The sequence below is a fragment of the Myotis brandtii genome, unplaced genomic scaffold (genome assembly GCF_000412655.1).
Source record: "Myotis brandtii unplaced genomic scaffold, ASM41265v1 scaffold199, whole genome shotgun sequence".
Lineage (NCBI taxonomy): Eukaryota > Metazoa > Chordata > Mammalia > Chiroptera > Vespertilionidae > Myotis > Myotis brandtii.
The window spans coordinates 1948354-1961795 of NW_005357414.1; the positions used below are offsets into that span (position 1 = coordinate 1948354).

General features: G+C 41.9%; 2 pseudogenes; one reads left to right on the forward strand and one right to left on the reverse strand.

Annotated features, from left to right (window-relative positions):
- Positions 1–4775, forward strand: part of LOC102239291 — a 75771-nt pseudogene extending 70996 nt beyond the window's left edge.
- Positions 4776–10279: 5504 nt separating this feature from the next.
- The window catches only part of LOC102239587, a 4027-nt pseudogene continuing 864 nt past the window's right edge, over positions 10280–13442 (reverse strand).

Here is a 13442-nt window from a genome sequence, read left to right on the forward strand (position 1 = left end):
TCCCCATTTTCTAGGAGTTCTCTGTCTTTCCTGGCTGCAGACTGTCTCTCAGCTGAATCTCCTCTGTTTGTTCGGGCTGTATGTTACCCGTTTCAGCTGCTCGCCCTTATCTGCTCCGGGACAAAGCACCGACATGTCCGTCTAAACCTCCGCCATTTTCTCTCCCCTCATTGTAGATTTTATTTGCATTTTTCTGATGATTAGTGACATTGAGCATCTTTTCAGATGTCTATTGGCCATCTGTATGTCCTCTTTGGAGAAGTGTATATTCATGTCTGTTGCCCATTTTTTTAATTAGAGTGTAGGGTTGTTGTTTTTTTTTTTTTGGTGTTGAGTTGTATTAGTTCCTTATAAACTTTTCATATTAACCCCTTATCAGATATATTAATGGTGAATAAGTTCTCTCATTCAGTTGGTTGTGTTTTTATTTTGTTGATGGTTTCTTTTGCTGTGAAAACTTTTTAGTTTTATGTAGTCCCATTTGTTTATTATTTTTGTTTCCCTTGCCCAAGGAGATATATCAGAAAAAATTGTCGCAGTGGGAGATGTCTAAGATTTTACTGCCTATGTTTTCTACTAAGAGTTTTATGTTTTCAAGTCTAACATGAAAATCTTTAAAATATTTTGAGTTTATTCTTGTGTATTGTGTGGGGTTGAGGGGCTTGAGGATGAGAAGGACAGGAGCAGCCTCTGGATGCAGGGTATTCGCCAAGGCTGCTGAACATCACTGCAGGGGCCAACTTAATGGGAGCCACAGCCATCAGACAAGTAGAAGTAAAGGGCATCTAAATTGGAGAGGAGGTAGTCAAACTGTCACTATTCACAGATGACATGATATTGTATATGGAAAACCCTAAGGACTCCACCAAAAAACTAACTAGATTTAATAAATAATTTTGGCAATATAGCAGGATACAAAATTAAGACCCAGAAATCACTGGCATTTTTAAATAATAATGAATGCTCAGAAAGGGAACTTAAAAGAAAATAATTCCATTTACAACTGAAACAAAAAATTAAGATACTTAGGAATAAACTTAACCAAGGATGTAAAAGGCCTACAGTATACTTGGAAAACTATAGAACGTTGAAAAAAGAAATAGTAGAAGATATAAACTAGTGGAAGAATATACCGGGTTCATGGATTGGTAGAATCAACATAATTAAAATTCTCATAATACCCAATGCAATCTACAGATTCAAAGCAATTCCTATTAAAATACCAACCTTTGTCATTTTAATTATGATGTGTCTTGGTGTGGGCCTCTTTGGTTCATCTTTTTTTGGATTCTCTGCTTCCTGGAATTTTGTGTCTATTAGTAGGTATCCCGTGGAACCCAGTGGCACAGTTTCCCTGATCCTCTGATCTGGGTGCTCCAGGAATGTCCCTTATGGGGGTTATGTAGGCCCTTTTGTTGTGATTGAGTCTTGATTGGTATTGGCTCATTCGTGTGTTGGGTGTGATCCTTAAGAAGGCTGACTATGAGGATTGACCTCAACCACAGTGTACGAGCTTCTGTGTAGGTGCTGAACACTCAAAGTGGAATCTGCCTCAGTAGGGGCTTATGACTGAAGAGATTTCCCTTTGGATGTGCCACTTGTGAAGCTAATTGGATCCTGCTCTAATGTTGTCTGAAGCTGACCACTGGGTGTGTTGGTTCTGGGGCCTCTTGGGAGGAAACCTGATGTAGACCAATGTCAGATGTTGCCTGTGACTGGCCCTGGGCAACCTGTTAGGTGATACAATGTGATCTACAGTTTTTGACTGCCTCTGATGGGCCTGACTGTACATGGAAAGAACTAATCTATGCACCAAGGCTGCCTATTACCAGCACCAGGCCTGGAGGAAGTTCAGTAAAAGTCCCAAATTACCCCAAGATTCACCTCCACCTGAAAGCAGTCTGTTAGGTTCAATCACTGAAATAGCCTATGGAATTATTTGAATTGCATGAGGTTTGTTCTCAGTGAGTCATCAGGTAGGGGTGAGTGGTGTCCACCAGATTGATACAGGTTCAAACTTGGTTCCAGTGCTGGGCCTGAGGCCACTCAAAAAATGTTCCAGGTTATATCAAGTCTAGCTGCCACCCACAGGGCGCTTGCATACTTTTTGGTGGGGCGGGGTCTCAGGGAGTCATCAGGGTGAGGCCAGCAGTGTTTATCAGGCAAAAACAGACCAAGAGTTGGCCGTATGAAGGGAGGGCTCCGCACTGGTCAAGCATGCAGGGGGAAAATGGCCCTGTCCTAGAGCCACCCAACTCAGTCTATTCCAGATTCTGCAAGGAACCCAATCTCAGCAGGACAGGGCTGCCAGGAGTTAAAAGGGTGAGGCTAGTAGGTCTCCTGTGAGGGGGAGTTATCCGTCAGCCCCCAGAACCACGTAACTCAATCTTTCCTGGATTCTGCCTAGATCTCGGCAGGTTGGAATCACCAGGATTTGGGAGGGTGGAGCCCCTGTGTGCCTAGAGAGTTGAGCTAGTGGATCGTCTGTGAGGGACTGGCACCAGTCAGCTTCATGGGAAAGTGGAGGGAATGGCCCCCATCCCAAAGCCACACAATTCAGCCACTGACAATCCCTGAGTCTGCCTAGACCTCTACACCTCTGGCCTCTGCAGGTCGTGAGCTCTGTAGGATAGGGGTAACAGGGAGCACAGAGGGTGGGGATATTGCATTTCCCTAGGATGATTCCACATGGAGGGAAGTGCTCCACCCAAGAAAAATGGTTTTTGTAGTGTGGAAGAAGGACTCAGCACAGGTATTGTGGTGACCGTCCTTGCAGTTCTCTCCTCAGAGCCACAGACCCTAGTCTTTCCTCACATGGCTCTAGTCCACTCTGACCTCCTCCTGCTGGAGCCCAGGGTGAGTGGTTGCAAACTAGATTTTGTGCACTGGCCTTTTAAGAAGGTGTCTGTTTCTCTAGCAGACTTCTGTCTCTCCCTGGTGGACAGAATCCCCACTGATTTTCAGAGCTAGTTATTATATCAACATCTCTTCCTGGCTCTGATGATCTGGTCTTGGCTTGGTGTTGAGACCATTTGGCTTGGTGTTGAGACCATTTGCTTCTAAGGAGGGACACCCTAATGCTGAGATATCTCTCGGGAATCTCAGCCACCACCCATAAGAGCGGGATCAGTCCCTTTCACGTCTCTGCCCTTCCTACTAGTCTCAATGTGTCTTCTTCTGTAAATCCTTGGTTATAAGACTTTTCTTCAGCTAATCTTCTATTGATTATTGAATATTGACTGCTCTATATTTTAGTTGTAATTCCAGTTTAGTTTTGGAAGGAGGGGAGTGTAACATCCACCTATTCTGCTGCCATCTTGGATCTCCTACCTCTGACAAGGATTTTAAAACAATAATCATAAAAATGCTTCAACAATGCAAATTATATTAAAATAAATAAAAAGTAGAAATTTGCAGCAAAGAAATGGAGGTTACAAAAAGAGCCAAATGGAAATAATAGGCCTGAAAAATACAAAGCAGAAATGGAAAACTCACTGGATAGACTCAGTTGTAGAGTGGAAATGACAGGATTGGATTAGTGAAATTGAGGACAGATCAATAGACTTTGCCCATTCTGTATAACGGAGAGAATAGACTGAATAAAATAAGACTGAATATTGACCTATGGGACAATAACAAAAGATCCAGCATTTGTATTATCAGAACTCCAGAAGGGGAAGATAAGGGAGTAGAGCTGAAAGAGTATTTGAAAAAAATAATGTCTGAAAACTTCCAACATTGGGTGAAAGACAAAAACCTACAAATTCAAGAAGGTGAGCAAACTTCAAACAGGATAAACACAAAGAAAGCCATGCCAAGACACATCATAGTTAAACTTTTTGAATTAAAGACAAAGTCTTGAAAGCAGCCAGAGAAAAACAATGCATTACCTATAGGAGAATGCCAATTCAAATTATATCAGATTTCTTATCTTAAACCATGAAGACAGGATGAAGTAACACATTTTTCAAGTTCTGAGAGTAAAGAACTGTTAACTGCAAATTCTATACAGTGGGGCCTTGACTTATGAATTTAATTCGTTCCATGATGGAGCTCATAACTCAAATTACTCGTATGTCAAATCAATTTTCACCATTACAATGACACGTGATGCTGGGCTGATGTTGTGGCGTTCACTGTGACGTTCGCTGCGCCAACTAGCGGTGGGGTATCTGAAGCTGGCTCGTAACCCGAATTTTAGCTCGAAACTCAAAGCAAAAAATCGGCCGAGAGATGGCTCCTATCTCGAAAAACTCGTTAGTCAGGACACTAGTAAGTCAAGGCCCCACTGTACTTTCAAAAATATCCTGCATGAATGAAGGAGAAATGAAAGAAACAAAGGATAACCAAAAGAATGTTTCACTAGCAGACTTTCTTTTAAATAATGATTTAAGGAAGTTCTTTAAACAAAAAAATTATTAAAAAAGGAATCTTGCAAAATCAGGAAAGAATGATTAAACTGAGGCACATCCATACCAGGGAATGCAACTTAGCAATTTAAAGAAACAAATTATGGATACATAAAAGTGGTTCAACTCTCCTGGCCTGGGCTGAGTTTTAGGTTCTGCCTTAGCTTCTCTAGGATGGAGTGATCTAATGGCAGAGTGTTGAGCTTTTAATGTGTATGGTTCTGGAGCTCAAAGGGGGAGTTAATCACTAATAGGTCTAATTTCCACACTAGGAAATTGGCTTTGACTGGCACCAACTTCCTGGAGGTAGGCCTAAAGGTGGTTGTCGTGATGCCTGGGTTCTTCTTGGGCAAGATGACAGATTAGGCTTTGATTTTGAAGGTGTATGTTCTGGCTATATTGAGATTCACCAAGATTTTGGTGTAAGGGAGTAAGTTTTTGGGACCTGGGATGCCATAACTGGTCATCAGGCATATAGTCTTCCTTTTTGAGATGACTTATTAGTGTTAGCTTGGTGAAAAATAGAACGTGAATCATTGGGATCATTATTGAAAAACCTAAGAATTCCATGACAACTTAGCCTAAAAACCTCCAAGCCTAGGACCTTGCTAGGCATTACTCTTGTCATTTAAACAATCCCACTTTGTGCAGTTAGTCATTTTACCCCCAAATGGCCCAGAAGTGGCACTGTCAGAGTTTTTCCAGATTGATTTGAGGCCAGATTGGGTGATATACACCAAAATATTGCTTAGGTGGATCACTACTACTCTGTTCAGTATTCATACAAAGATCCCTTCATTGTTCACTACATTAATTAGGATAACTCTTGGTTGCTGTAACAAAGGAATCCAAAAATAGTTCAATGGCTTAAAAATTTATCTCTCTTAAATAACAATGACAGTGAGTCATTCAAATTTACAGAGCCACTCTGTCCCAGGTGCTCATTCAGGGACCTATGGTCAATCTACTTTATTTCTCCATAACTCCTTGAGCATTGAATTTAACAGCATAGTTCCAGTCAGATCAGATGCACCTGTGTGCATCAGCTCATGGGAGGGTCAAGGCTACAGAAAAGCACTTGGCAAATTTTTACAGGCTAGGGCTGGAAGTAACATACATAATTTCCACTCATATTCCAGTGGTGAAAATAAGCATAGCACTACTCTAATTACATAGTGTTTTAGGACTAAAAAAAGGAATTCCTAGCCTGGCAGCTATGTCCCAGCTACAGTTCTATTATTATAGAGGAAGAGGAGAATAGTTTAGATGGGCTGTATGCCACATGCAATTACGAGTATACTCTGACCAAGATGCAACATTTACCTTCTTTGTTCTCCCTGATTTATGTCTCAGAAGTCATTAACTCAAATGTATGTAGGAGCCAGGCAGGTAAAATAGTGAAACAGCCTTGACTAGCCAGAGAGCATGTGACCTATATCAAAGTTGTTCCTGCTTGGCTCTAGCCAATTGTTGTCATTTAGGGTTTTTAGGTTTAGGGACACTGGCATTCTAATAGAGACATACACTGGTGGTGTCCACCCATGCAAAAGTGGGAAGTGGGTTTCAGTCAGATGTGCACCAGAGGTGCCGAAATAAGGCTTGGTACATGATATGTCCCTAAGCTCCTGAGTGTACCCATGTTGTAGGAGAAGATCTAGACATTTTCCTTTCCAACACCTCCCACAAACACCCCTGAGCTATTCTTATAGGACAAGTGAATTTTCAGAAATGGAAATGAAACAAAGGTTGAGTACATACAGACTGTATGGTCTACATATAGGGCTGATAGTAGCCTATATTATATCTTTAGAAATTAAAAATCTCAAGCAACGTAGAGATTTCTAAATTAGGATTAGAAAAAGATGGTCCTTTGGGGTAGAAAAATTAGAAGATGCCAATATCCAGACGGACGCAGCCCTTTGCAGGGCAAACAACTTAGTGAAAAAAGAACTAGCTGAATTTTAGTCCCACACCGCGTTGACCTGGAACCTTTATGCTAGTCATAAACCCCGCTGCCCTGCTGCCATATCTAGTAGAACTTTAACTATTCTGCCTGCTGTTGTTGCTGCCTGTGGACACCAGGGGGCAGCCAACTACAGAAATTGTATCTACTCTTGGGTCTCCAAGGGAGAATCTGATGTGCTCTGGAGATGTCGGGCAGCCTTCACATTCAGGTAAAACCTGTTAGCTCCCAGAGGCTACAGGGCTCAGCTGATTGGGGAAATTCATTGCACATTGATCTCTTTGAGACTTTGAAAAATTGGGCTACCAGTTTGTTTCACCCTACCCGTGGCACCTATTGCTTAAGTAAGCAAAACAAATCCAGTTTCCTGCAGGTGGAGCCGTGAAGTGTTTTTTTAAAAGCAATTTGGAAATCTGAAAAATTCTAGCATAGTACACATTATTCCAGCATAATTCCAATGTATTCTTGTTTGCAAAAAGAGCCCTGCTGTATTAATGCCTTTCTGCCAGCTAAGAGACAAGGAAAATTATTTAGGCAGTATTTCCTTAGGACTATTAAAACAGTATTGCCAGTTATAATTGTATCTGAGCAACCTGTGTCTAGTGGGTCCCCTTGTTAATCTCTTAGGTGGCAGCACCAATGGTGATGATGGAACAGGTCAAGTTGATTGTGAGAAGAGTTCTACAACCTCCTTGCCTGGCATTGAAGCACAGGGCAGAGTACAGTTGCTCTTCTGTGTCTGTGGGTTTTGCACCTGTGGATTCAACCAACTACAATAAAAACAGTATTTTCAATCCACAGTTGGGAATCTGTGAATGCAAAGGGCTGACTTTGGGTATACAGTCTTTGACACCGTTTTCTGTAAGGGACTGGAACATCTGTGGATTTGGGTATTTTGGGGGCTCTCTGGTGTCTCCAGCCTTAGGGAATAGGTCAGCTCAGTCCAAGGGAATGGGCAGAAGCTGAGTGTGTGATACTATGGGGAAACTAACAGAATTTGAGAGCACTAGCTGAGACCCAAATGGAGGAATATGGCTAAAATGGTCCTGGAAGCAGGAGATAAAGGAAAACATCAGGAGCCTAAGTACTGAGTCAATCAGGGCTGACAGAACCAAGGTGCATGGAAACAAGCTTGCTTCAGTGGAGCTGAAGGAGGCTAATCAAGAGCACTGGCATCCAATGCCTCCAGCTGGGTTGTTATGTTTGTATTTCTCAGAACAGAGCAAGCCTAGTTAATGAGGCTAAGATGTGGAAAATAACAGTAAGGCAGGCTTTCAATACTTCTCCTCTAGGCTGTAATAGGCACTGTTCATGCTGTGTAGAGAGAATAGGGGACTTGCCCTGTCTTGTGTCCTGGCAAGGTGTTCTACATGTTCTCTAAGGATAAATGCACTTTGTCGGACAGCCTGGCACCCTGAATAGTTTTTATTAGAAACATATGTTATGAGCTTAAAACCATTAACACACAAAAGGAATTTTTGCAGCAAAGTCTCGCTGTGAAGTTTCTGATGAGGCCTGGCTTTCCAACAGATGGCAACAGCTGCTGGTTATATTTCTTCATTCTGGGACAAGTCTAGTGACAGCTTTAGGGAAATTGAAGGGATGAGGGTTGTGGTCTGAAAAATGGGAAGGAGAGCAGATTTCCTCATGCTTCATATTTTCTTACAGTGTCATGGTATATCTGAGGCACAGCTATCATTGAGCATTTATTCTCTCCATTGGGTAGGTGGAAAAATCATAGAGGGACCAAAGAGGCAGACAGGAACTTTAGCTTCCCTTCCAAAGAATCTTGTGCAAAAGAGTGATCACTCTGTAGAAAAGTAGCTACCAGGATTGCTTGTGATGTGGGTTTCTTTTCTGTGGTATGTGAAAACACTGTCTTTATTTCCTTTTAACTGAAAATGGTTTATCTCAATATGAGCTCATCTTCCTTCCCATTTCCAAGTAGGCCCTCCTCAAGTCTTACTTCCTTATAAAATTTTCCACCCAGTAGCTGCCACACTTTATTTTGGAAAAAGGAGTAACCAAGACCATTATTGCCTCAAACCTTAAACTACCTCAAAACTTAATTGCTCTCCTTGTCAGGGACTCACAGCTGCCTGAGGTCCCTTCTCCCCAGGCCAGTCAGTAATATAACCAGGTCCTGTGTGTCTGCAACTGATGGGAACCCTTGAAGAGGGGCTTGCATGGAACTTGGTTCCTCTTTCCACTGAAGAAAACCCAGACAAGTCTTAGTCACTCACTGATAACATGATAAGAAGCAGAAGTGGTATTTGAATACAGGATCTTTTGACTGCAAATCTAGCCCTTGTTCTAAGACATTGAAGAGCATTATGAACAATAGAAACTCAATTAATGTTCATTGAGAGGCAGTATACATAACACAGTGGTTAAGATTCAAGCTTTTGACAACTGGCTTGTTTTTATTTTGTATGTCTGGTAAAATATACCATTCAGTGGCATTAGGCATATTTGCAATGCTGTGCAATCATTTCCAGAATTTTTTCATCAACTCTAACAAAAACTGTACTGACAACTGGTTTTAAATTCAGGTTCTTCCACTAAGTAGCTGTGCAAATTTGCAAAAATTTCTTAGAGGACTTCAATTTCCACATTTATAACATAATAATAATAAGTGCACCTGCTTCACAGGATTGTGTGTATACATAATACATTGTGATATTAATTAATATTAATTATTATTATATTTTTAAATATATTTTTATTGATTTCAGAGAGGAAGAGAGAGATAAAAACATCAATGATGAGAGAGATAATTGATTGGCTGCCTCCTGCACACCCCCCACTGGGGACCGAGCCCGCAACCTGGGCATGTGCCCTTGGTTGGAATTGAACCTGGGACCCTTCAGTCCCCAGGCCAATGCTTTATCCATGGAGCCAAACCAGCTAGGCCCTAGCTGCTAGGGCAATTAACATTAATTATTACTATCAATTGATTATTTACTTCATATTTATTGAGTTCTTACTCTGTGTTAAGCACTGTGCTTGAGCTACTAAGTGACAGGGTTTACATTTCTTTTTTGTCATTAAAAAAAACACCTTTATTTACATTGCACTCCCACCCAAATTAAGGGAAAAACTGAAACCGGAAATAATAAATCCCAATAAGAGCCCCTCAAGACTTCATAAGCTATTAATATAGAGCTGGTAATTAATACAGTAAAGGCAGAATTTTCAGGCTTGTATAAAAAATTCCTATAACTTAGGTAGATGTTTTTCTCACCCATTACACATCTTTTCACCACAATGTGAAGTTGTGCTACTCTGAAATTTATACCCACTGTACAAAAACAAAAGCAAGAGACCATGAAAAAAATTATATATGTTCTTCATGGCCTGAGAGCACAAACAATTTTGAGTAATAAAAGGGTAACTATGAGAGCCTGACATTTTTCTGTACCTCACCTCTTCTGCCTAGCTGTTTAAAAGTCAGTAAGATCTCTGTGTGTGTGTGTGTGTGTGTGCTTTATTGATTTGAGAGAGAGAGAGAAAGAGAGAGAGAGAGAGAGAGATTTTGTTGTTCCACTTATGAATGCATTCATTGGTTGATTCTTGTGTGTGCCATGACCAGGTATTGAACCCACAATTTTGGCATATTGGGACAACACTCTAACCAACTGAGCTATCCGGCAAGGGCTGAAGTCAGTAAGATCTTAATAGCAGAGGTCTCCTCTGTCTGACCTCTTCTTTCTTCACTAATCCTACTCAATTTTTTCTCTTCTTCCTGAGCATCTTCCATGAACAGCATTGCAAGCTGGTTAAAAAATAATTAATAAGTAAAACAAAGAAGAAAAAGAAAGCAAATTTTACAAGGGTTTTGTAATTATTATTATTATTTGTCATATTATGTAATTAATTAGTTGTAATTAATTATTTACCAATGTAGTCACTGTTCAATTTCATTGGCTAGCAGGTGGTTCATGTTGAATAGGCCCCCTGGGAGCTTGGTGCTTTCAGGGGTGCTGTTGGCAGAGCTGGAACTTGCGCTCATTTTGGCAGTAGTGCTGGCTGTGGGACTCAGCTCCTTCTAACTAATTTCACTGGCTGGGGACACCACGAAGAGCAGCAAGATATGACACCACAAACAAGGATATACACCCAATGAGCGGGCCAGAGGGCAGAAGGGAGGTGGCATAATCTGCTATGATACCAGCTACATCTAGATTACAAACTTTATCAAAGGTGATGAAACCTACATTTTCATTGGCATCAGAGACACAGAAGGCACTATCCTCTTTCATCAACAGGTCAACGCCACACACATCCATCCCCAGAATATTAGACATCTGGATAACTGGCTGCTTCCCTTGTTCACTCAATTTGCACATCATCCCCACACCACCTAATGACCAGTTGCTTTACATCATCCCGTCTGTTGAACAACATGCCACAGTGCCAACCACACGGCCTCCCACAACAATGACATGTACACCCCTTCCATGAGACTTTAGCATACTTCTGGAACAAGTATGGAGCCACATGGATAATAAAACCACATAAATCAGTCAAATGGTGCTTATCTCGAGTTAAGAAAATAGCTTCGCCTCTATGACCCTGTGTATTCTTTATTTTCTATTTATTTATTTTTTTGCTGCAAAAAGCTTTATTGTTTCCATTTGGTCCAATGCATGGGAGAAGGCTCCAGGGTGGTTAAAAGAATGGCTAGTGGTTTGGGGGAGAGGCTCAGGCTAAAACTAGACATCAGGGAAATGCAGAGGGGCCCCTCAAAGGCCTCTGGGCTTCAAAGGTTGCTTGTCATGCTTGAGGGTGAGCCTTTTGAAGAGATACTCGCTGAGCCCAACCTGGGGGCTTGCCAGCCTGTGGAGATTAGTCAGGTGTTGCTCATCTTCTTGATGAGTTTCACCTCCTCATCCAGGAAGTGGTTCTCCAGGAAGTCACAGAAATAAGGGCCTGTGCGGGTAGAACACAGGGCATCCAGACCCAAAAGGGCCTAGTTCAGGTTCCTCTCCAAGGCCATGGCAGCTTCCATGGCATCCTGAGTTTTGCCCACTCATCTTGGGAAGGCTTCAGCACATCCTAGAAGAGAATGCAGCCACCACGCTGGTTTTGCAACTTTCAGACACGCTCAGCGCCCTTGCGCTTCTTCTCTGCCAACTTGTAGAAGAAGTGGCCCATGCACTTCAGAGCCACAGCATTGCAATTGAAAGAGAAGCTCAGAGAGAGGTTAAGTGTAGGAGGCCCACGGATGCAGGTTGGCCAGGCAGTTGACAGCAGCCTCCGCCTTGGTGGAATTATTCTGGCAAATTTGGGTGTTCATAGTTTGTCGGCAATAAGGAGTTAAGGTTAAAACACACACACACACACACACACACACACACACACACACACACAACGGAGTTGGCTGGTCTCCGATGCTGAGGATGGCTGAGGTGGTTCCAAAGGTGGTGACTAGAAAAGAGGTTGGACGGTGGTTGGAGGCTGGAAAAAGGGGTGTCCCTGGGTTTATTCTGTCCAAACATTGTTGAAGCAAGAGATAGATCGGGGGAGGGCACTGCCTGACCCCATGTATTCTTTACTACTAATGGTACCTCCAGTACTTCTGCTTCATCAATAATTTCATAGAAAAATTTTCATGACCACTATAAGAGAAAGTATCTGGGATAGGAACACCATGGCCAACCAAATCTTAAAATGTCCAGAATTTATTAACACAGTTCATGATGGCTTGAGATCAATTCATCAACCAGCATTTCATCTCTAGATGGTACAAAACAGTGATGTCACTATCACTTTGCAACTAAGGGGTTGGTACTCTCAGTACCACTTAGGGGTGGGCAGGAATTAATTCTCCATTGATCCACAGACCCAGGTTTCCTTGTCAGTTATCAGCACCACCTCATCCATCAACATGGCCCTAAAATCCAGTTTCTCCTCACAACACTTGGCCTTTAATGCTCATAAGATCTCTTTTGAGGGATAGTCTTCCCTGATTGATTTAACAATCTGTCAAAAATCATACCTTAGCAGCCACAGCGCTACACGTCTTGATCTGCTTGTTCTTCCTTTACCTGGAAGATTTCTTCCTGAATGTAAACTATTTGATTGCAGGAGCTAGCAAAAGCAAGTCCAAAATCTGAGAGCAGGAGTCTTCAGGTGAAACATCTTTCAATAGGGCTAAGATTTTAAACTCAGCTTGGTTTGAGCTCAGGGCTTCCATTTATATTGATTATACTGTGAGGATTAAATAAGATAAGAAAAGTTAGGTGCCTGCCACATAGCATTCTCTCAAAAAGTGTTAGCTATTTTATTGTTATCATTACTGTTATCAAATTGAGTTTCAAACTCATGCTTCCTTAGCCTCTCTGGTGATGATAGATTGCTCTCTTCTGCTACAAAGGAATGTTCCCAACTTAATAAATTTTCCTCCACACTTAAATAGAAAAAAGAGGCTGGGAGTCTCTTTGATGTATGTAGGACTAACTACATATGGCTGCCACCTAGGAACTGCCACCCTAGCTGCATGGCCGGAGGATATCCATTTCTGCTGACAACCAAGATCAACAGTAATTGATATAAATGTGAGGAGTCTGGCAGAAGGCTGACCAGGACTCCTTTTGATATTCACAGGGTTAATATCAACATTTTATTACCTGCTGCTGACTCAATGGCCTAAAGCAAACTCCCCCAAGACCTGGCAATCTTACTGTTTGCTAAACATTACCATTGATATGTCTGTTTGCATTCCTAAAGGCAATTGTGTATTCTAGCTAATAAAAGCAGCTGGGAAAGGAGCAACAGGGAGAACTTGACTTCTTTAGTTGAGTTATTCTCTGGTTCCCCCGGTAATTATAAAAATTAATATTCCGTGCTGTGTGTATCATTTGTGAGTCAGCCCTCCCTCCAAGTCTTTGAACCCGCGAAAGCCACACTGGCCGTGGACTCTCCCACATTTCTATCTCAATTTCTCCCTCCTGGCAAGAGTGACAAAGACCAACTTCCAGAAGATGAAGAGGAATGAAGGAAAAATCCCTTTTTAACCACTGTCTTCCACAGCTACTCTCAACTCCCATCCACTCCTCCCCCCACCG